Source organism: Felis catus, chromosome A1, assembly GCF_018350175.1.
Source record: "Felis catus isolate Fca126 chromosome A1, F.catus_Fca126_mat1.0, whole genome shotgun sequence".
NCBI classification, from domain to species: domain Eukaryota; kingdom Metazoa; phylum Chordata; class Mammalia; order Carnivora; family Felidae; genus Felis; species Felis catus.
This window is the reverse complement of record NC_058368.1, coordinates 128,286,760-128,308,675: the sequence shown is the minus strand read 5'-3', so window position 1 is coordinate 128,308,675 and position 21,916 is coordinate 128,286,760. Positions and strand designations below refer to the sequence as shown.

The window sequence follows — 21,916 nt, the reverse complement described above, 5'->3', positions numbered from 1 at the left end:
CATCCAGGGTTTGAATCAGCCCAGTTGCTTCTGGGCAATGGTGTATGTGATGGAAATAACATAGGATTAGTTGGGCATAAGTCCACTGTTGTACTTAATTTGCTATGAAATAAGTCGATCAGAAGCAGTGTTGTGTGGAATACGATGATGGTGGATGAGACATTTTTTGAGTACATGGGTGGTTTTTACAGGGGTGTTACGGGCAGAAAGACCAACCCCCATCCAGCGTATGCGTTTAGTACAGTGAGGATTAATCCCCATCCTCTCCTTAAAGGAAATAAGTCCAAGGTAATGAAGCTGTTACCAGGTGGCTGGCTGGTTCCCCTGGTAAATGGTACCACCTCAGGGGCTCAGTGTTGATCTCTGCTATTGGCTGATGAGAAAATAGGCAGTAATTGTAGCCAGGTCAGCCTTACTAAGGAGAGATCTAGTTTGTTTTTTCAGAGCCTCCAACCCTGATACTCTGGCCACTAAGCTCAGGGGGCCTTTGAGTAACACTGGAATATCTTGGGAAAGAATGTGACTGGTGTCAGCCAGCATGGTTTTAAAGAACTTCCATAGATGGGGTGCCTGCGTGGCTCAGTCACTTGAACATCCAATCTCAGCTCAGGTCATGATCTTGCAGTTTGTGAGTTCACGTCCCATGTAGGGCTTCATGCTGACAGCTCAGAGTCTGGAGCCTGCTTCAGATTCTGTGTCTCCCTCTCTTTCTGCCCCTTCCATGCTCATGCTCTATCTCTCTTTCTCCCTAAAAAATAAACATTAAAAAAAATTTTTAAAAGAACTTCCATAGCGGATGCCCTTGGGTAGGAATTCACATACAAGACAAATTTCTTCCCACTATGCCCTCTTTGAGAAGTCTTCCCCATACCTTTTCCCTTTCAACTCAAGCCAGGTATTTGGCCACCAGACCTAGAGTTTTTTCTTGCTAAATCCTGTTAACAGATCACCATTACGTCCCTGGTTCCCTTCATTGTGAGTGTGTTCTCCTGGTCTTTGGTGGTAAACTGCCGCCTCATGCCTTCTCTTCCTCTGGAATCCTATCCTCCCATTGACATCAGGGGTCTCCCATCAATGAAACTCTTCATGGTCATTCTTGGTCTGCAAGGTGAGCAATCCTTTTTGAGGATACAGGTGCTCTACCCAATTATATACTTATCAATGTTTAATGAAGTGAGTATATTCTGGGCCTTGGGGAATATAATTGGGACTCTGCAGGTAACACATGATAAATCTGCTTGAACGTCCCTGTCTACCTAAGCTTTTGTATTCCCTGATATTTCAACCTCATTAAATGTAGACCACTTTTGAGACCAAGTTTCAGTCAACCAGCCACATCAGTTGTTATAGCCATTTCTCTTTACATGAGCTAACACATTAAATTCAGAATCTCTAGTAAATACACTCCTATCAATGAATGTAGCCCAATCTAACATTGTTTGGTCCTCCTGTTCTAACACTCTTAGAATCTACTTCCACGTGTATTTCTTAGATTTATGCCAATAATTTAGCAAAATCTTTGAGTTCTTTTGGAGAGTGAGCTCTTTGCTCCCATGTTACATTGTGTGCCTGATACCCTGAAGCCTGATGAGAATTATGCTTTTGGAGAAGAGAGTGGCTACAAGAGGCTGATGTCCCCAGACAAAAGAGGGCAGGCTACTTCCATTGATAGGGAGGACTCAGGGGGACCTGGCCCTTCAGGTTTGTAAGTTTCATTTCAGTATAACTAGCTGTGGTCTTTCCACATTCTAGGACTTCATTCTTTCCAAATCCGTGCTGTCATTTTCACATAAGAGCCTGGGCAAGATTGTGACTTCTGCTGAAGTTGAAAATTCAACAACCTACATTTAAATTTTATGTTTGATTTTTAGCAGGGTTTCCCCCTGTGGCTACGTTCAGCAAGAGAAAGCAAATGTCTCTAGACTTAGTGATGCCAGACAGTTAGTTAAACAATACTTATATTGGCCATTAGGATGTCTCATGATACAGTGGTTGGAATACTGTCTGAGGACGACACGATATATCAAAAATAAAACAGAACTACGTTCAGTTCTGTCACTCACCTGCTTTGTTTGCTTTTTATGTCTTAATGTTTTTATCTGTGGGATCATAAACTTTGACTCCTGACCTTCAAGTAGTGAGAATACTGCATAAACATAAACATTTGTAGATTTTAGGTTTTCTCGCAGTGTACCAGTTTCATAATGCAATAAAAGTGGATAAGGTCAATGAAATAAATAAGGTCACTGTCTGTCTGCTTAGTTGAAAAACAAATTATGAAGATTATTTCCTTGATAGTGGGTATGAGTTTCCGTCCACATATGCTGGTGTTCTCCCTATAATCCATCATAATTTCTTTTCTCACCCCCCATTCTGCTTGTGTCTGACAATGGCAGTCAGGGCTGGGTCGACCTTTTCTCTCATTTCACACTTGGAGCCCAGATTCTAGGAAATGTGGATAATGTTGACGATGACTTGGTCCTAAGCACTTGTTGGGGGGAATGACTGTCTACACATGTGGTCCTGGTCCTGAGTCCCTGGGCCTCGCAGAAGCCTGCCCAGTCACTCTCCGTGCCTGTCTGCATGGCATTTTTACTGTGGTGTCTTGTCTTATTACAGTCATCCTCTACTTGGAGGGCTGTGTCAATACAGTTTCTTACTTTTCTGAAGGGCTGAGAATCCGGAATCCCTGCATGGAGGCTGGCTGCAGCCACTGTCTTTCTGGGGGACCCTTTTCTTAGGACACCCTGGCCCCTAGGCTCTGCTCTCCTTTGTAGAGAAGCCTTTTTATTTTCTTCTGGAGTGGTGGTAGGGTGAGGTGAGAAATTCTTTTCTTTTCCTTTTTAGTTTGCCTCAGACACTTTGTAAAGACCTCAGTTCATTTTCTTTGCCTTGAGTGTTTATTGTCACACACATACTCAGAAATCAATGCTAGGAAATTTCAGAGGCCTTGTCTGCTTTCTGCCTCAGTTTATCACTTTGCTAAGACAATGGACAAAGAACTGACCATATGCTTGTAAAAGGGGAGTATTTAAAAAAAAAGTAGATAATATCTCAACTCCTTCCACCCTTTCATAAATATTGATAGAGCCTATTTGAAAATTTTACAAAGTAAATTCTAGAAATTATAAATTATACATTATATAATACATATGTTACAAATGTCATTGTGGCATAAATATACATTGAAATTACTTCCTTTTAAGAACTTTCTCTTGAACTTTGAACATTTTGAATTGGATTAAGAATACAGAACAAGCACATCTCTTAAAAGTGTCAGACATGCTAGATTTCTTTCTTGGCTCCCATGGAAAAAGTAAACACAATATAAAACACCCATTAAATTTTAGAGGTTAAGAATGTCTTTTATGTAAGTTATGCTAAAAGAATTCTTTAGCTCTATAAACTTGTAGATAACAAATGAGTTACCATTTACAGAAGATGGCTGAGCATTTGTCAGATGAAGTAATTTTCACACAGAGGTAAAAGACTTCTTGAAACAACCAGGATTTCCTTTAAAGTCTAATTTATTGATTGATATATTTGGAAAACAAAAAAACAACTGAAATGTCATGCAGCTAGTTTCAGAATGTGTAAAATTGTTGTAATTTCTTGCAATTGATCTGGTTTGATTATTGCCTGTGGAGTTGGAGGACAGGTCAGGAATGTCACAAGTGCTAAAACAGGAGTAAGTGAAGTGAGCTTACTGTGAACATGGCCTTTTTCCTTGAAGGATGGCAGATTGTTATATTGAGAATTACAGAGTGGGAGGAGCACAGTAGCCCCTTATACACCTGAAAAAGAGTTTTCCTGGCCCCAAATCCTCCTCATTCCCTGCCCCCAATTCTTCAAAAACAAAAACAAACAAAAACACACCAAAACTCTTGCTGTCTTCTCTTCTGGAATAATTTCTTAGTTGTCACATCTATAAGTATAGATGTGATAAGCAGTACAAATAACTTCATGGCAGAAATTTATGGAGGAAATAAATTTTCGGCTTTGTACCCTTTGGGCTGAGGGTAGCCAGAGTTTTATGTGGATGTCTGAGTTCCCCTCTCTCCAGGAGAGAATTAACTGGCTATTGTTGTGTAGACCTGTGCCCCTGAGCTACTGCACTGGACTGGTGCTGAGGGAAGACTGGAAAGTTGAAGGGTTGAGGTTGAACCACAGAGGATGTAGCAGTGCTGAGACCCCTGAGGATGGTGCCTTCTGAAGAGACACTGTGACTTTCTGTGACACATTACGTTTTGGAAGAGCAAAGTATCATATTCACATACTTGGTTTTGCTGTGAAGAAAACTCAAGCCTTCCAAAAATAGAAAGGATGGTCACTGAAGATGAGGTCACATATCAACAAAATGCAACTTTCTGTGTCAGTGAAGTTGTCCCTATTGAGGTCAGAGGAGAATCAGAGGGAATGGTGGATCGAGAACCAGATGAGTGAAAGGTGAGGATTTTCAGGAAGGGGGTGACCAGCCCTGCCACGTGCTCCTGGCACAACTAGGGGCTGACCACTGGAAGGAACAACATGGGGACATTATGCCCATGATGCACACTTTGACTCTGGTCACAGTGGGCTCCAGAGAGAGCAGGTTGGGAAGACAAGAATACCAAGTGAAGACAACTCTTTGAAGCTTTGTTGACAGGTTATTACACCACGTAAATTGCAAAGGAGAATTTTATGATCAAAGAACAGCTTTCTTCGAGATCTGGGTGTAATCGCTTTTGAGGTCATAGAGAGTCAAGGTCATCTGTGATTAAATTGTTCAGGAAAGTTCCTCCCTAGAAAGTTTACTTTCCTCAAAGAAAGTTTTTCTTACTGGAATGTCCTTTCTAACAAAATGCATCATGGACTCCAATGCAAAGCTAATGAAATTTCTTTCCCATACGAACTCGAGATTTGCATTTATTGATTAAAAAAACAAGAGCTTGTTGGCTTAATTTGGTGCCAGGCAGGATCCCACAGAGAGCACTTCTGCCTTATCACTTCTCCTTCCTTGATTTTCTACCATTAGTTTCCTCAGAGTTTCATGGAGTGTCTGCTAACAGCTCTGGCTTCTCCCCCTGCCATGTGGTGACCCTCCTCTTGGAACACATTGGCTCACTGGGTAGGGGGTGGAGGTCAGGAGGGATGAAATCATCGTTGCACTTCACTGTCCCCTTTTCCTGAGAGGACTTCCACAGCAAGGGAGTCTGTATTTTTAGAATTAGCATGTTCTGTTTCAGTGTTGTGAACATTCATTTTAAACTTACTATATTTAGTAAAGGTTTAATTATCCACGTAGGGAAACTAGTTTCAAGCTGTCACTTTTCATTCCTTGCTCATCAAAACAGCCCCCTGCAGCTGAGAATGGCACTTTCCCCTACACCTGGTGAGGGCAGTAGACAGGAACAATTGCACTACTGGAGCTGAGTGTGAGCACAGCAGCAGGGGAAGCTCCTCTCAGTGTCTCCCACCCCGTCTGGCCCCTCCTCTGTCACTGGGACCTTCCTGCTGCAGCACATTCTCTCTGAGCTGGGGCTGTGGGCGCTGGGTGTCTGCTCCAGTGCCAGGGAAATGTCTTCCCTTCCCACACAGGAATAATGATTAGATTTTCCAAAATAACACTCAGGTAACAGGATCTCTTTGTGCTGTTTACAAGTACGTAAGATGTTGGAAAATGGCACTGAATGATGAGATTTCTTGGATTTTCTGAGATACCATTCATTCCTTTGTTTCCTTGCTCAGTTCTAGCAGGTGGATATAGACATGGATGAGTTGATGCATGGAGGCCACTGAAGGGAGAATGAGCAAGGGCCAATGGGCACTGAAGATGGTTTGAGACATAAATAGAATATGGTAGACATGCACTTACTCATTCAGCAAATATTTATTGGTTGTGGGATAGTTAGGGAGCTTGGCACTACCTTAGTGGGGGACATACAGATGAATATGTTTTTCTAAACATATTCTAGTAAATGGATAATTACAGAGTGAGAGCTCAGAAGAAATGTCTTTGGAGTGTGCAACAAAGGAGCCTCAGATGACTGGGTCAGCAGAGGGAAGGGATACTAGAGCTGAGACCAGATGCTGCTACCCAAACTTACTGTGTATGTGAGTCACCTGGGAATCTTTTATAATGCAGATTCCTATTTTGAGCTATTTGAGCTATTAGGGCCTAAGATTTTGCATCTCTAACAAGCTCCCATCTGAGGCTGATGTTGCTGGTCCACGGACCACCTTTTGAGTACCAAAGTTTCGAAGGGGTGGTATAAGACAAAACACTGGTGCTAGGGGGAAATGAGTTTACAGGGAGGGACTAGCATATACATAGTCCGAACATGGGTTCTTTTATCCTCAGCTGAGGTACTGATAAAGTAATTGTTCCCTCCCTTCCACGATCAGTTCTCAGGATATGTGTCTACATGCCAGCACATTTTCCCCCTAAAGTTAATCTTTGTGTTCACTTTAATCTATACCTTTTATAAATACTGGGGCTTTGATTTAACAAGACATACTAAAGATATTTTTCTATACTTTAGAATTTTCCAGAAAGAAAAACGGAGGGCAGAAATAAGAATGTCACCTTTGATAAAACTAAAGACTAACCTGCAAAAGATAATACATGTGGAGAGCTGCCAATGCAGTAAAGATCAAGTACAGCTCCAGGAAGGCTCCCGGAAGGGGTGTTTGTAGGTGTAGATTTCAGACACAGTTGGAAGGAAAACATTTTCTTACACAGATGGCGTTCTAAGGGGGCAAAACCAATTTCTTCTTCTTTGGAATCATAGGAATGGCATCTACTTGTGGTGGTAGGGAACCTAGATCCCTAGACCTTACTTCATCACACAGAAATGGGAAAGGCAGAATTGAATTAAAAAAAAACTGTAGAAATGCCATTTTTGTCTGTCTCCTGGTGAGGTGGGTGGAAGAGAAGCCAAGTTATGCCTTGCGCTGTAGCTGCCTGTGTTTGTTGGCTGGAGAGAGGGAAAAGCTAAAGTTAATTGCATATACAACCTTGTCATGATGCATTTCTCCCTGAACCAGGGAGAATTTCTGCTAGCCTGGAAGTACTGCCCTGCCCCTTCCCAACATGAACTAGTTCCAAAGTCCCAGAAGAGTGTATGTAATTGACAGGTGAGTGCACAAAGGCAACCAGAACAGATTCCATGTAAAGATGGTATAAGACAAAAGGCATGGGGGAGGGACAGATGTATGTATGGCAGAAAGGGTTCTTCACAATAATAAGTGGCCACCAAGATATTGAAAATGATGAGTAAGTAAATGGCTATGAATTAAGGCAAGTTAACAAAACAGGTGTAAGCAGAGCAAGTGAGAGCTTGGGGAAAATAATAGGGACATCACAGATGGAGATGAAACAAGAACTTCTAGAGCTCAGGAAGGAAGCAGAAGAGAAAAATAGAGCCGCCATTGAAATGCAAGCACCTTGGAATAAACGCAAAGAAGAACAGGCACTACTGACATCCGTGATGAAGAGGGGAACAGGATTAAGAAAAGCAAGCAAAAATAGACTAGAAATGAACAAACATAGAACAGATGAAAGAGAATCCGAAAGATCTGGAAGGCAAAAGAATTGCAGTGTATGCATTATTGGTATCCTTTAAGAAGAAGCCTGGAGATGATACTCAGTAAAATGCTTTGGAAAATTAAATAAGACTTGAATCTCCAAATGAAAAGGCTGCACTGTGGCCCAGAGAAAACTGATACAGAATGATTAGCATTGACATGTATCCAAGAACATTTACTGGCCCTTGAAGACAAAGTCTTTCATTTAGGCAAAAAAAACCAAAAAACAAAAAACAAAAAAAAAACCCAACCAAACAAACCAAAAACCAAAGAAACAAACAAACAAAAAAACCTATTAAAAGGAGGAAAAATCAAGGTGGCATTATAGCAAAACAGATTACACAGTGTAATATCAAGAGAAGGGAATAAGAACATAAAATATGAGTGCCCGAGTGTGCGACTTACATTGACTCTTAGTTTGTTGGCAACAGTAACCAGGACCCAGTGTCTGCTTCTGTAGCCGGTGCCTGCTAAGCTGTAGCCACCATGTATGAGGGCATCTTCATTCCTGTTGGCCAGGCTGGTGGTCAGATGGGCAGTGCCTGCTGGGAGCCATATTACTTGGAACATGGCATCCAGCCTGATGGTCAGATGCCAAGTGAGAAGACCACTGGGGGAGGGGATGGCTCTTGCATCTTCTTCAGTGAGATGGGTGCTGGCAAACGTGTGTCCAGGGCAGTGTTTGTAAATCCAGAACCCACCATCATTGATGAATTTTGCACTGGCACCTACCATCAGCTCTTTCACCCTGAGCAGGTCCTCACAGGCTGCTAATAACAACTCCCTAGGGCACTACACTGCTGGCAAGGAGATCATTGACCTTGTTTTGGGCCGATTTTGGAAACTGGCTGATGAGTGCACATGTCTTCACAGTTTCTTGGTTTCCACAGCTTTGAAGGGGGAGCTGGTTCTGGGTCCACTTCCCTCTCTCTGTTGATATGGGAAGAAGTCCAAGCTGGAGTTCTCCATTTACCCAGCCCCCCAGATGTCCACAGATGTAGTTGTGCTCTACAACTCCATCTTCACTACCCATCCCACCATGGAGCAGTCTGATTTTGCCTTCATGGCAATGAGTCCATCTGTGGTGTCTGTTCTAGAAACCTTGCTATTGAATTCCTAAATCACTGCTTCTCCCTGATTTGATGAAGCCCTGAATGTTGATCTGACAAAATTTCAGACCAACCTGGTGCCCTAACCCTGCATCGACTTTGCTCTGGCTGCATATGCCCTGTAATCTCTGCTGATAAAGCCTACCATGAACAGCTTTCTATAGAACAGGTCACCAATGCATGCTTTGAGCCAGCCAACCAGGGGGTGAAATGTAACCTCCACCATGGTAAATACATGGCTTGCTGCCTGTCATGCTGTGGCATCATGTTCCTAAAGGTGTCATTGCTGCCATGCCCCCATCAAGACCTGTGCAGCATCAAGTCTGTGGACTGCTGCTCCACTGGCTTCAAAGTTGGTGCTAATTACCTGCCTCCCCACTGTGGTACCTGGTGGAGATGTGGCCCAAGTACAGTGAGCTGTGTGTATGCTGAGCAACACCACAGCCATTGCTGAGGCCTGGGCTCGCCTGGACCACAAGTATGACCTGGTGAATGCCAAGTGTCCCTTGGTTCACTAGTAGGTGGGTGATAGCATGGGGGAAGGGGAGTTTTCTGAGGCCTGTGCAGACATGGTTGCTTTTGAGTAGGGTTATGAGGAGGTTGGTGTGGATTCTTCAGTAGGAGAGGATAAACAAGGAGAGGAATACTAATTACCATCCCTTTCAGCCTTCCTGCATGTCCCACTCATGACTTGAGCCTCAATGTTAGCTGACAAATATTAAAGCTTTCTGATTAGATTGTCTTCACTTTCAACTGATCACGTCTTACTCTGCCATGTGTACCTGTAAGATTTTCCCATCATGTCCCAAAGCAAAGGCTTAGAAAACAACAAAATGAGTCCCCAAATTTGACCAAACATATAACCTTAACAATAAATGTAAATTGTCCCACTCACCTGTTAAGAGACTCGTATTTACAAAGAATGTGGAGTTCAGTTCTATGCAATATAGGAGACGTGTAGAACAGTGAAGCCCAGAAAGGCTGAAGGTGTAGAGAGTTGGGCAGAGATTGCTTTAGCGTGAGTCATGTCCCAACCTGCCCCACCCCCCAGTTTATATGTTGAAGTCCTAACCCCTTTATGAGATTATATATTGAAGATAGTTTTTAAAGAGTGGTTGAGGTTATATGAGGTTGAAAGGGTGGGGCCCTGATCTGATAGAGCTGGTGCCCTGGCAAAAAGAGAGACACTAGAATGTAGTCTTTGCCATGGGAAGATGCAGAAGGTGGCAGTCTCCAAGCCAGGAAGGTTTTACCAGAATGTGACTATGCTGGCACCCCCATTTTGGACTTTGTAGCCTCCAAAACTGTGAGAAAGTAAATTTTTGTTTTTAGAGTCACCCAGTCTATGGTATTTTTTTAGGGCGGCCCAAGCCAACAAAACAGACAACAAAGAAAATGCCAAGAGAGCGAGGGAGAGAGAAAGCAACAATCATAACTATATGGTTGTGTTCTAAATAAAAAGCATTAAATTAGATACAAAGGACATTTGATTATAGTAAAAGATGTAACTCGTGATATAACTTAATGTGTTAAAAATTTTGTCATGAAAACCAGTGCCAAAGTTACAGAAAATATAGGAATAGATAGAAATGTTCAAATAACAGAAAACTTAAATCTTACCTATTAACTACGGCCAATAGTTATAAAGCTAAAAGAAAGAAAGAATATGGACTCTGAATGACCTGAGTAGGATAGCTCTAATGGATACACATTAAACTATATACTCAGAAAACATTATACTGTCCTTTGATTGAGCAGTCAGAAAAATTAACTCTGTATTAACAAAAATTAAAACACCATATTGGAGACTGAGATCTTGGTAAAGCAATGCCAAATTGCAGAGGAAAATTCATAGCATTAAATACTTAAAATTAAGAATTTAGTGAATTTTAAATACCCAAAAGCAGAATTTATGAAATGTGAATTAGAGAAAACAGAGTAAGACACTAATAAAGATAAAAGCAAAAGCAAATGAATTGTAGAAATTTTTAAAATGGTGAAACTAAGTCTATTAGTTGGGTCTGGAAAAAAATATTAAAATTGTTGGCTACACTCAATTTTATTTGAAAAATTAAAAAATTTTAATTACAGTATAGGTACCATACAGTATTATATTAGTTTCAAGTGTACAATATAGAGATTCAGTAATTCCATGTCTGTGCTCATCAAGATGAGTATACTTCTGTGATGCCTGTATGACTCAGTCAAGTGTCCAACTCTTGATTTTGGTTCAGGTCATGATCTCATGGTTTGTCAGATTGAACCTTGCATCTGGTTCCATGCTTATAGCATGGAGGCTGCCTGAGTGTCTCTTTCTCTCTCTGCGCCGCCCCCCCCCTGCCCGCGCGTGCTCCCGTGTGCCTTCTCTCTCTCAATAAGTTACTTAAAAAAATGAGTGTACTTTTAATCTGCATCTGTTTCACCAGTCCCCCTCCATCCACTTGACCTCTGGTAACTGTTCTCTCTATGAGTCTGTTTTTTTCCTGATCTGTTCTTCTTCCCCTTCGGTTTCTTAAATTGCATATGTGAGTGAAATCATAAGGTCCATAATCATGTTGTTGCAAATAGCAAGATTTCATTCTTTTTAATGGCTAAATAATACTCTATTATATATACGACATCTTCTTTATCCATTTATCAATTGATGGACATTTGGATTGCTTCCATAATTTGACTATTGTAAATACAGTAAGAAGGGGTGCATATATCCTTTGGAATTAGTGTTTCTGTAATATATTTAATGAGAATTTGCCATTTTAGAGCATACAGTTTAGTGGCATTGAGTATATTCACAATTTTGTACAACCATCGTCATTACTTATGTTCAAATGTTTTTAATCCCCCTAAACAGAAACTCTGTGCCTGTTAAGCAATAGTTCCACATTCTCCATCCCCCCACATTATGGTAAATTCCAATGTCTTTTTGTCTCCATTGTAATGTCTGGCTCATTTCATTTAGCACAATGCCCTTAAGGTTCATCCATTTAGCATATGTCATTTCTCCTTTTCTATGTCTGAATTATTTTCAGGTGGATTGCTTCCACCTTTTGGCTACTGTGAATAATATTGCAGCACTCATTTATTTTTGCAAAGGAAAAAAGCAGGAATGGATGAAATAAGTAAACAGGAATAGAGAAATAATGTCAAAAAGTTAAAGGAGATTATAGGAGACTTATTTGGTCAATCATGTTCAAATACATTTTTAAAAACTTGGATAAAACATTTAATGTATAGAAAAGATAACATTCCAAGGCTGACCCCAGAAAATCTGAAAACCTAAAGAGATGAATTATACTATAAAAAAAGAGAAAAGTTGTGTGGAGGCTGCCTCTCTCCCCAACTATGAGGTGCAAATGTTTTCCCAGATCAACTCTTCAAACCTTAATTGATTACTCAATTGATTTCACACTTTTCCAGATAAAGCCAAGCCCCTGGTTTCTGGTTACAGAGTAAAGGATATATAAGCACAAAAATCTGCTATGGAACAGCAATGAAAAGAAAGAAAACCAAAAACCAATGTCCCTTGTGAGTATCGGTGCAAAGGTGTTGAGTGAAATATTAACAGGATCCAGAATGACAATAAAAAAAGAGTAAAATATGACTAAGTGAGGTTTATTTGAGCAAAGGCAGGTTAGCTTAGTGTTAGGAAACCTACTAATGTAATTCACTGTAGTACTGTATTAAAACAGCAAGCCATGTGCTCCCACCCATGGTGGCTGAAAATTTTATGAGAGTCCATTATTGATTATGGAAAAACACCTCATGAAGTATAACTAAATTCATGCTGCTTTAATATAACATTTATCTTATTGCAAAAGTCAGCTCATGCTTAATGTACGAACAATAGAAGTATTCACATTAAATCAGGGCAAGGATGTCACAGTCCTCACATAGTTGAATGCCAGTCTTGAGGTACTAGCCAACATTTTAGAGAAGAGAAATATGTATAAGTTGGAGAGGAGGAGGTAAAATAATCATATTTGGAAATAATACGATTGTGCCTAGGAAACAAAAATAACTGAAGGATCACTGCCAGCAATAATAAGAGAAGTGAGTACTGTAGCTTGATTAAAAAAAAAAAAGTCAGTAGTCCTTACCCATAGAAACAAAAACATTTGGTATCAGGATATAATGCAGGATAGGACCACATGTCTAGACAAGCTGTGAAGTTTATATGGATAAATAAAAGGGGAAGAATACACAGGGAAATTATTGAATCCAAACAATAATGAGAGGACACAAATGCTCTGAGGAACATAGAGTACCAAGCTAAAATGATGACAGCACCCTGATACTGGGCATACATAGTAACGTCAATGGAATGGAAGAGAAGGTTCTTTGCTTTTTGTGGATCACCAAAAAAAAATTTTGAAAATTACTCCTCCATGTGTCTTCTATAAATGTTCATAAAAGTACACGTACCTATGTACTTGTATGTGCATAGAACAGCTTTGGAAGTATATTCAAGAAACTGTAACAGTTGTTGAGTGGCTGGGAGATAGAGGTGGGAAGGGTGTTACATTTCATCATATTTTCTAGTGTAACTTTTGAATTCTCTACCATTTGTGGTGGTATCTCTTCACAGATGTTGTTATATTTCCCCCCCAACCTACATAGAATATGAATAAGGTAAAAAATATTGAGGATGGGTAGAGAATGATGTGCTTGCATCCCTCCAACAAGGCCTTTGAACTATTTAACTGCCTGTGTCTGGGAGCCTCCCAGCCCCAAACACAGATTTATACTGGAGTGGACACACTGACATTAGATTTTCATCATTTTCCAAGTTCGTCCCGCTCCGGCCCTTCATCTCTTCCTTCATTCTCCAGTTGGAGGCCAGAGGGTACCTTGTTTGTGGGGGCTTTACCATTATCTCCGTGAACTCCACTCAACTGAATCTGGTACTGCTGTCCTGATAAAACCCAAGTAGTGGCCCCATAAACCTGCAATGAGTGTAACAGAAGCATGTTTGCAAACACAGCTTTAAGCAAAGTCCCCTATGTTCGTTCCTCTTGATAGATTCCTTCCCAGTCTCTTCCTGTATAGAAACTATGGAGCTGCCCACATCTTTCTGTTGGCCAGTCTCCAGGAAAAAAGTTGTCTTTCGAGAAAACACTATGATTTATTGGTCAGCAGGAAGAATGCTACAAGTGTGTTTAACTTTGATTTTAGATGGTAACTGAAAAATGGGTGTGTGCATCTTGCCCTACATTCCCATCGGCCAAGCCTTTGATAAGTAGTAGGGGAAGTGGCTAAGCAGAATAAATTCCGGTCTTGAAGTCCCTTTCTCACCCTGTCCCTTTTGAGAAAAGGCTATGAAACGTAGCTAAGGGTAGCAACTGACCTTGGAAAGCCAGGGTCACCATCAAACATTTGCTAAGAATCTGTCACAAGCACAGGTCTAGGTCAGTACGCACACACTTGTACTGGGAAGGAAGGTCTCCAAAATGAGGACTCTGCCTGGAAAATGCCCTACCACCAGTTGCTTAAAACAAAACTATAAGGTGAGGAGCATTCTAAATGTTTTCAAGCTGCCGGAACAAGAGGACGTTTCTAAGGGAAGCAGAACTCACTCAACTTTGGACTTGGGGAATACCCAAAAAAGTCCAAGCTCTTGTGCACTCAGTTTGTAACTTTTTTTTTAATGTTTTTTGATTTTTGAGAGAGAGTGAGAGAGCACGTATGCACACATGAGAGGGGGAGAGGCGCACAGAGAGAGGAAGACACAGAATCTGAAGCAGGCTCCAGGCTCTGAGCTGTCAACACAGAGCATGATGTGGGGCTCGAACTCACGAACTGTGAGATCATGCACTGAGCCAAAGTTTGTTATAACTAGGTGTGGAAAAACCAAAAACAAAAACCCTCATTTCAACTTTTTCCTGGAATGGGTTAGGCACCAATTATAAAAGGACACTTTCTCAAATGAGAAGTATTAGACCTGGTTTTTACCTTTAAATATACTGTGTTGCTATCTCACTTTGTGTTCTGATAGCAAATGGTGCCAAGCTAAGGAATCGGACAGGGTTAATTTATTGTGTACTTCATACAGCAGCAAAAATGCTTTTCCTTAAAAATCATTTTGCTTCAGTCTGGCTTTTGCTCAGATCTACGTAGTTGCTCACGCCGTTTGATTTCCCACAGCAAGTTATTCTAAGCCCTTACTGTCATTTCTGTTTCCTCTCTTCCTCTGAACCTTCCTCTCTGTTAGCAGGATCCCTGTTTCTCTCCATCATCAACTATCTGTGTGGCTAAGAGCCAGTCACTTGACCCTCAGGGTCTTTTTGTCTTGGGGTGTGTCAGAGGCAGTGTGGAGGTGTCAGAGGCAGTGTGGAGGTGCATTTGAATAAAAAGCAGCAAAAGAGCTTGCCAATGAGAGTTATGGGGGTTTTTTCCCCCATAAATGAGGAAGGAAAGCTAGTGGTGTACGAGCCCATTCAGTGTTAACATTGTTGCCACATGATCCAGCCAAGGAATATGGTTCTTTCAAAATAGAAACAATTTTTTTCCCCTCAAAGGTACCCTTGGATCCATCGTTTTTTTCCCCCCTCTTTGTACTGAATTTATTCCAAAATTTCGAATAGCACTAGAGGAGGGCATAAGATCTTTGTGGCTTTCCAAGAGCTGCTTTTTTTCCTTTTCTTTTTTTCTTTCTTTCTTCTTCTTCTTCTTCTTCTTTTTTTTTTTTTTTTTTTTTTGAGTGACTTAAGGATTTCTAAGTTACTTTCCAGCTTGGAAAATCATATGACCTGTGAACATGTGCCTTTCCTCAGCTCAAGAAGCCATTTAAAGCAGACTTATCCTTTTTATGCAGGCTATGCTTACTCCTCTTTACAGCCATCTCCTCCATCTGAAATAGCCTTCTTTGACATTTCTCACAAACCATGAGCTTCCTAGCTTCCCTGCCTGAGATGAGTGATTGCTTCAGAACTGGACCACTTCCTGCAGCCTGGAACCCTCCTTATCTTTAAGGTATGGGGCAAAACATGGATGGGAGTAGCCATGGTGGGAGGAGGAGTAGTAATAGTAAAAACAAAAACAACTATTCTGTGATAAGAGCAGCTAACATTTGTTGATATCCTTTTAAGTGCTGAGCATTCTATGTTTTCTTATTCATGATTCACAAGAATCCGTGAGGTGGGTATTATTATTATTCAGCTAGTTTTTCAGAAGGGGAGACTGAGGCACAGGGAGGTTATTAAACTTGATTAAGACGGTGACTTCTGGAGCCAGGCTTCATCTTGAGGCCGTTGGATTTCCATGGCCCATGCTTTTACTGCTGTTGATGCATATTTACCTGTGCCTGTTTGAATTGTTTTCTAAGCTGTATCTGCCCTATCTTCCTTGTGAGACTCCTGGAGGGCAGGTTGTATCTTCTTTTGTACCCTGTTGCCATGTTTTAACAGTAAAGAAGCGTGTAGCTTCTTGCAGCCACGACTCCTTAGGGGAAGAGAATTTTCCCCAATAGCACAATATATGTCACAGGCCTGTGGGGTGATGTCAAAGCTGTTGGGGGTTTTGTTCAAGTTGTTTCTCTTTGTCATTTCTTAGCCGTACTTCTGAGTGTTGAAATGGGCTAATAGGGAATCAGAATGCGGAAGTTGTGGACAGCTTGCTTAGAAGTTGTGTTAATAGCTAATAGAGATTTTAGAGTCATTTCCAACATGACAAGTTTGGTTCTTAAGACTGACTTATTTTGGTGCTTTAATTTCAACTTGTTTTAATGGCCTTTGGCCTCCTGCTTAATGTCAATTGAGGCAGCAGATTAATTCCCCATAAACAGTGGCTTGTCATGTCTTGTTGCTTAATTCTGGGTTTCATGAAGAACCAAGAGAGAGATTTATCAATGAAGCAAACTACCGTGTTGTGTCCTCTGAAGTCGTTGGGGTCGGTGTCTTGCTTTAGCAGCTGCAAAACGTTTTATGCAGTCAAGTGATCAACAAATGAATCTCGATGAGGCTGGTGATGATTCTGGAGTGTTAATTTTAGATGTGTTAAAAATCAAAGTCTTGAGCATTGTCCAGTTATTAAGTGATGTTTGGGTTGAATTATGTCAGAAGGAAATAAACAGGAAGGAGCATTTGTATAGTGTAAATCTCTGAGATATTAAAGATAAAAAATGTCACAGTCTCCACTCCTTGCTTTAAATCAAGATGCGACATGGCATTTGGTTTCTTTTTTGTTTTATTTATTTTTGAGAAAGAGAGTGCAAGCGGGGGAGGGGCAGAGAGAGATGGGGGTACAGAGGATCTGAAGCAGCCTCTGTGCTGTTAGCAGTGAGCCTAATGTGGGGCTTGAACCTATGAACCGAGAGACCATGACTTGAGCTGAAGTTGGAGGCTGAACAGACTGAGCCACCTAGGAGCCCCGACACTTGATTTCTTACTATCTACCTGGGTCAAGAAGCAGCTGTGACTCCTACTGATTTTTCACCTCCCATTCAGAAAAATGTGACCACTCTGGTTTTACCTTTCTCTTTCTGTCTTCTACCAATTTTGGAAGATGTCTTTCTCTCTATCATCAAAGAAGAAGGCATCCAAAGGGAGGAAAGGATGAGATAATAGAAGTTTGCATGATCACTTCCTCGCTATGGGCACTGGCTGACCACTTTGCTGTTATCCTGACGTTGTGTTGGTGCATGTCTTCTGTTGGATACTGAGTAAGCACCTGAGTGCTGCAATCACACTATCCAGGTTCAAATCCACTGTGTGCCATCAGGAAAGCTTATGTGTGAAATGGGGATAGTAGTACCTACCATAGAAGGCCAACACGAGAATGGATGCACCTGGCCAGTGTCTTAACTCCTAGCACATGGCCCCTGGTATCAGTTATGATCATTTTCTTTCCTTTGAAGTTCTGATTTCTTGGCCTACGGTCTCCTCCCCTTTTACTCTCTTCTACATAATGCGTCTTCAAACAGTGTTACTTTGATGTTATAATTAGTTGGTGAAGAAAAAATAAATAAAAATCACTGGTGTCCCATGGCTGTGAAATCAAATTCAAATTTCTCATGGTGGTATCCAGGGTTTTCTATAATCTCACCAGAACTCCTGGATCTGACTCATGTTCCATCCTTCAACTGCTTTGGATGCTTTGAGCTCTAGCCAGTAGGCTGACCAACACCCTGGTGATTGTGATAAAGGTGGTCTCGAGTACATTTTGGGAAATGTTGCTTTTGTGTTAGCATGCTACATCTACTGTGGGGCTCTGCCTGTTTAAGGTATACATCTTAGTTCTCTAAATGTTATTTGCCTCAAGGGCACGAACTTGGTGTTTGTATCTCCGCAGAAAAGAGTGAACATAGGAGACCTCAGACTGCTACCCTTAAAAAGGACTGATGGCAAGGTTGGCTCTTGGCTGGTATCTAGGGACCTGCTTTTCTGAGTGCTGGTTCACTGTGCTGGTTCACAGCTATGGCTCATTGTGCCTGGAGTTTTGTGCAAAAATACAATTTATGCTTGAACACTGCTTCCCTCTGGGAGTCTGGAATTTTTAATGTGCTAGGGGTGCCTGAGTGGCTCATTCGGTTAAGCGTCCAGCTTCGGCTCAGGTCATGATCTCATGGTTCGTGAGTTTGAACCCCGTGTCGGTCTCTGTGCTGACAGCTCAGAGCCTGGAGCCTGCTTTGGACTCTGTGTGTCTCTCTCTCTCTCTGCCCCTCCCCAGTCTCTCTCTTTCTGTCTCTCTCAAAAATAAATGTTAAAAAAAATTATAATGTGCTAGGCAGGGAGTGCCTACATGACCAGTCCTCAGTAAAAACCCCAGGCACTAAGTCTCTAAGGAGCTTCCCTAGGCTGAATCATTGTACACATGTTGCTGCATTTCTGTTGCTGGAGGATGCATTCTATCTGTGACTTCTCATGGGAAGGAGAGAGCATAAGGAAGTCTGTATATGGAGTCCTCCAGGCTTGCCCTAAGTCTTTTCTCCCTATGATAGGCTGTATATCCTTAGTATATTGCTGTACAAAACCTTAGCTGTAATAACAATAAGCCGAGTTCTGTGAGTTCATGTGGTACATGTCTGAATGTAGGGATAGTCTTGGGTACCCCAACACCACATCCTTTTCCAAAGCAGTTCTTAGAGTAGGTACTCAATAAATACTTTGTGATTAAGTTTCACAAGTCTCTTAACACTGTGGGTGCTTAAAAAATGTAAACTCTTTTCTTTGGACCGTTGCTTGTTCATTTTGGCACCTGTAGGTTGTATCTGTATTTAAACAGGCCAACATTTTTAATGTATGATAGTTTCAAGGTGTTCTTTCACTGTCTATGAAGAATGCTTCTGGTTTTGCTTACTCATTTTCTTTTTCTTCTCTACATTTCAAACAAGGTTGATACTATGAAACCAGTTCTCTTGGGCCGTTGTGATGCAGAATTAAGGGGAAGGATGGAGGGATAGAAGGAGTGAGCTCTGAGGACAAGATCTAGAACAGGTGTTTTGTGGGGAGCATCAGAAGAAGAAAGGGGCACGAAAGAGCTTGTGTGAGGTGAAGTAAGACTGTGAAAAGAAGGGGTCTTCGTGAATCGCTGCTGTGCACCAAGCAAGAGTCCCTTCAACAGTGTTTGAGAAAGGGAGAAAGAGAATATGTTGTGTAGAAATTACTTCTGGGTTGCTGAGTTGTTTTTCTTTGATAAAGGCCCATACCTACGACCAAATCATGGTTCAGAGTTTAAGTTTTTCATTGATTTTGCTTGAGGATAGGAGCCATACCATTTGTAGTTCAGAATTTTGAACGTATAAATCCTCAGTAAGTTCTTGATGATACTGAGTGATGGCTTGATTCTCAACCATTGACGGAATACTTTGAACGTGCCAAGCACCAAGTGTGGGGATACAGAGATGAGCAAAAAGAAGTCCTTGCCCATGTCACAGAGGGAGGCTGACTTGCACACACATGTTTCCAATTCCATGTGGGAAATACTGGTGGTAGAATATGGGAGCCCTGGGGAGAGCACCTCTCCAGCTTACCAGAGGGTTGCTCCAAACTAAGCTCCATGATGCATAAGGAAAAGGAAACCTGGTCCATACCTAGTTTAAGTAACAGCTAGAAGAGTTTACAGACAGGGTACATGTTATGTGTGAGGGGAAAGTAGACCTCTAACACAAGGGCATCTGGCTGTGTTTCTGGAGCCTTAGCAAGGTGTCTTTGCAGCAGCATTTTCCAAGGTCTAAGGTTTAGACCAGGTTCAGAAACTTGATTTGGTTTGAGTTTACTGAGAGTGCATCTGCTTCTTAGGTGAGAAGTCACATTAATTAGCTAATGAGACTCATGTGGTCAAGGAGAATAACATATTTCTGGTGACAAAGACAACTGTCCCAGAAACCAAAATGCTCATCAGCTGGTTCATCCGATTCTATTGATAGACCTTATAGCAAATCCGTCAGTAACCAGGCCTAATGAGCACAGAATTGGGCCTAGAGGAGTCTCTTAAATGACCTGCATGTTTTATCCACTGCCTGCGTTTGCCACTGTGGCCTTACTTTCCTATGATAATGTGAGTGATAACCGTTCTGTGTTGAGTCATTTTGTAAGAAGATGTGTTTTCAATTGTACCAGAAGATAAGTTCTGCTTATCTGGCAGCCATTGACTCTCTTTAAGGTGACAAAATATATTTTCATTCTGGTTATTAATTTTTACATAGTTGAAATCATGAACCTTTGGAAGGTAATTGAATATCCATTTTGGGGGTTTTGGAGGAGGAGGGGCATCTCACAGTAGCGTTCATATGTCTGCTGGTGCAGGAGCCCAGCCACAGGTACCACCTTAAACTTCATGGCCTTGAATGTCACTGGTTCACTTCTGTGGTTGTGCTGGTGAAGCATTTATAATTTATTTTTCTCACTCATTATCAATTACAGCTGCTGGCTTTTACCTTTCCTTAGTTGCTGCCTACTCTATTTCCATAGAATTAATTAGCATAATAATTTTTGCAAATATACTGGCACTTACTAGGAAGTACCATCCCTTCTTAGCAAAGCATGCCATACAACAGTTAAAATCCTCAATTAATGGACAGCCTATCAGTTTACATTTAACACCTACCAACTCTTCCTTCACTGAGTCTGACTTGCCTAAGGTCACCCACCTAGTTGGTGGCAGAGTTGCCATAACTTGGGAGCTCATATTATTTTGTATGTATCTTATTATTTTATGTGTAATTGGTGCCAATGGCCCTGAAAGAGAATGTATGTTTATTGAGTGCAGGCCTTTGTGTCAGGGTTTGTTTGTTGTTTGTTTTTTGTACTCCTTATACCTGGCATATTGCCTAGGGGTGAAAGATTTGTTGGATGGGGCACCTGGGTGGCTCAGTCAGTTAAGCATGCAACTTCGGCTCAGGTCATGATGTCACGGTTTGTGAATTCGAGCCTCGTGTGGAGCTCTGTGCTGACAGCTCAGAGCCTGGAGTCTGCTTCAGATTTGGGGTCTTCCTCTCTCCTTGCTTCTTCCCCGCTCATGCTCTGTCTCTCTCAAAATTAATAAACATTCAAAAATTTAAAAAAAGATTTGTTGTATAAATGATTAGATGATAACAATAAAAAGAAAAAAAACAGGTTTTTTCCTTTGTCCTTATGAGATGCTTCTCTCACAATATCACATAAAAACACTAAAGAGCATATTAATTATTCAGCACCTGTTATGTTTGAGACAATCTGCTGGGTGCTGTATGGACAAAGATCATAAGGACAAAGCATTGTTCTGAAGAGGCCATAAGGAAAAATGTGTCAGTGACTCTAGTGCATGGTACAAGTAAAGTGCCATAAAGGAGACCCAGATGCATGACTTTAGCAAATCAGGAACCATCACACCTTATGGGAGAAGCAGAGGAGGCTTCATGGAGGAGGTGACTTCTCCTGAATCTAGTAGCAGCATCTGAATTTCAGAGAGAAAGATAAGCTCACAGATTGAGATGGTCGGCAAAGGGCACAAAAGGAAAAAGGAAGGTGAATGATTTTTGGAGAACTGCAGGAAGTCTCTCTTGGGTGTGGTATGTGAGGCAAAGTGCATGTATGCAGAAGGGAACCGAGCAAAGCCAGGATAGAAAGTCAGGGAAGTTTCTAGGCAGCATTGCTTGTCCAGGATCAGGGCCTTGCGCTCGGTTTATCAATGTGTATACTCCTTAAATATGAGCGTGACCACATAGGTTATTTGGCAGCAGGAGGTGGGTGGGCTGGTTCTGAGGAATAAGGGAGGTAAGTTGGGAGGGGGTTGCAGTAGTTGAGGAATAAGGTAGGGAGCAGTGA

At 41.4% G+C, this 21,916-nt stretch overlaps 1 protein-coding gene and 1 pseudogene across 5 annotated transcripts in view; both read left to right on the top strand.

Moving 5' to 3' along the window:
- PDE4D (phosphodiesterase 4D) overlaps positions 1-21,916 on the top strand; it is a 1,455,129-nt gene that overhangs the window by 8,708 nt on the left and 1,424,505 nt on the right. For 2 of the 5 annotated variants that reach the window (XM_045040042.1, XM_045040038.1), the window contains exon 2: positions 15,487-15,644. The exons of the other annotated variants lie outside the window; for them this stretch is intronic. The gene's annotated coding sequence lies outside the window, so the exon portion shown is untranslated. The remainder of the gene's footprint in view (positions 1-15,486; positions 15,645-21,916) is intronic. 5 annotated transcript variants of the gene reach the window in all.
- On the top strand, positions 670-10,728 carry LOC123380797 (annotated as a pseudogene).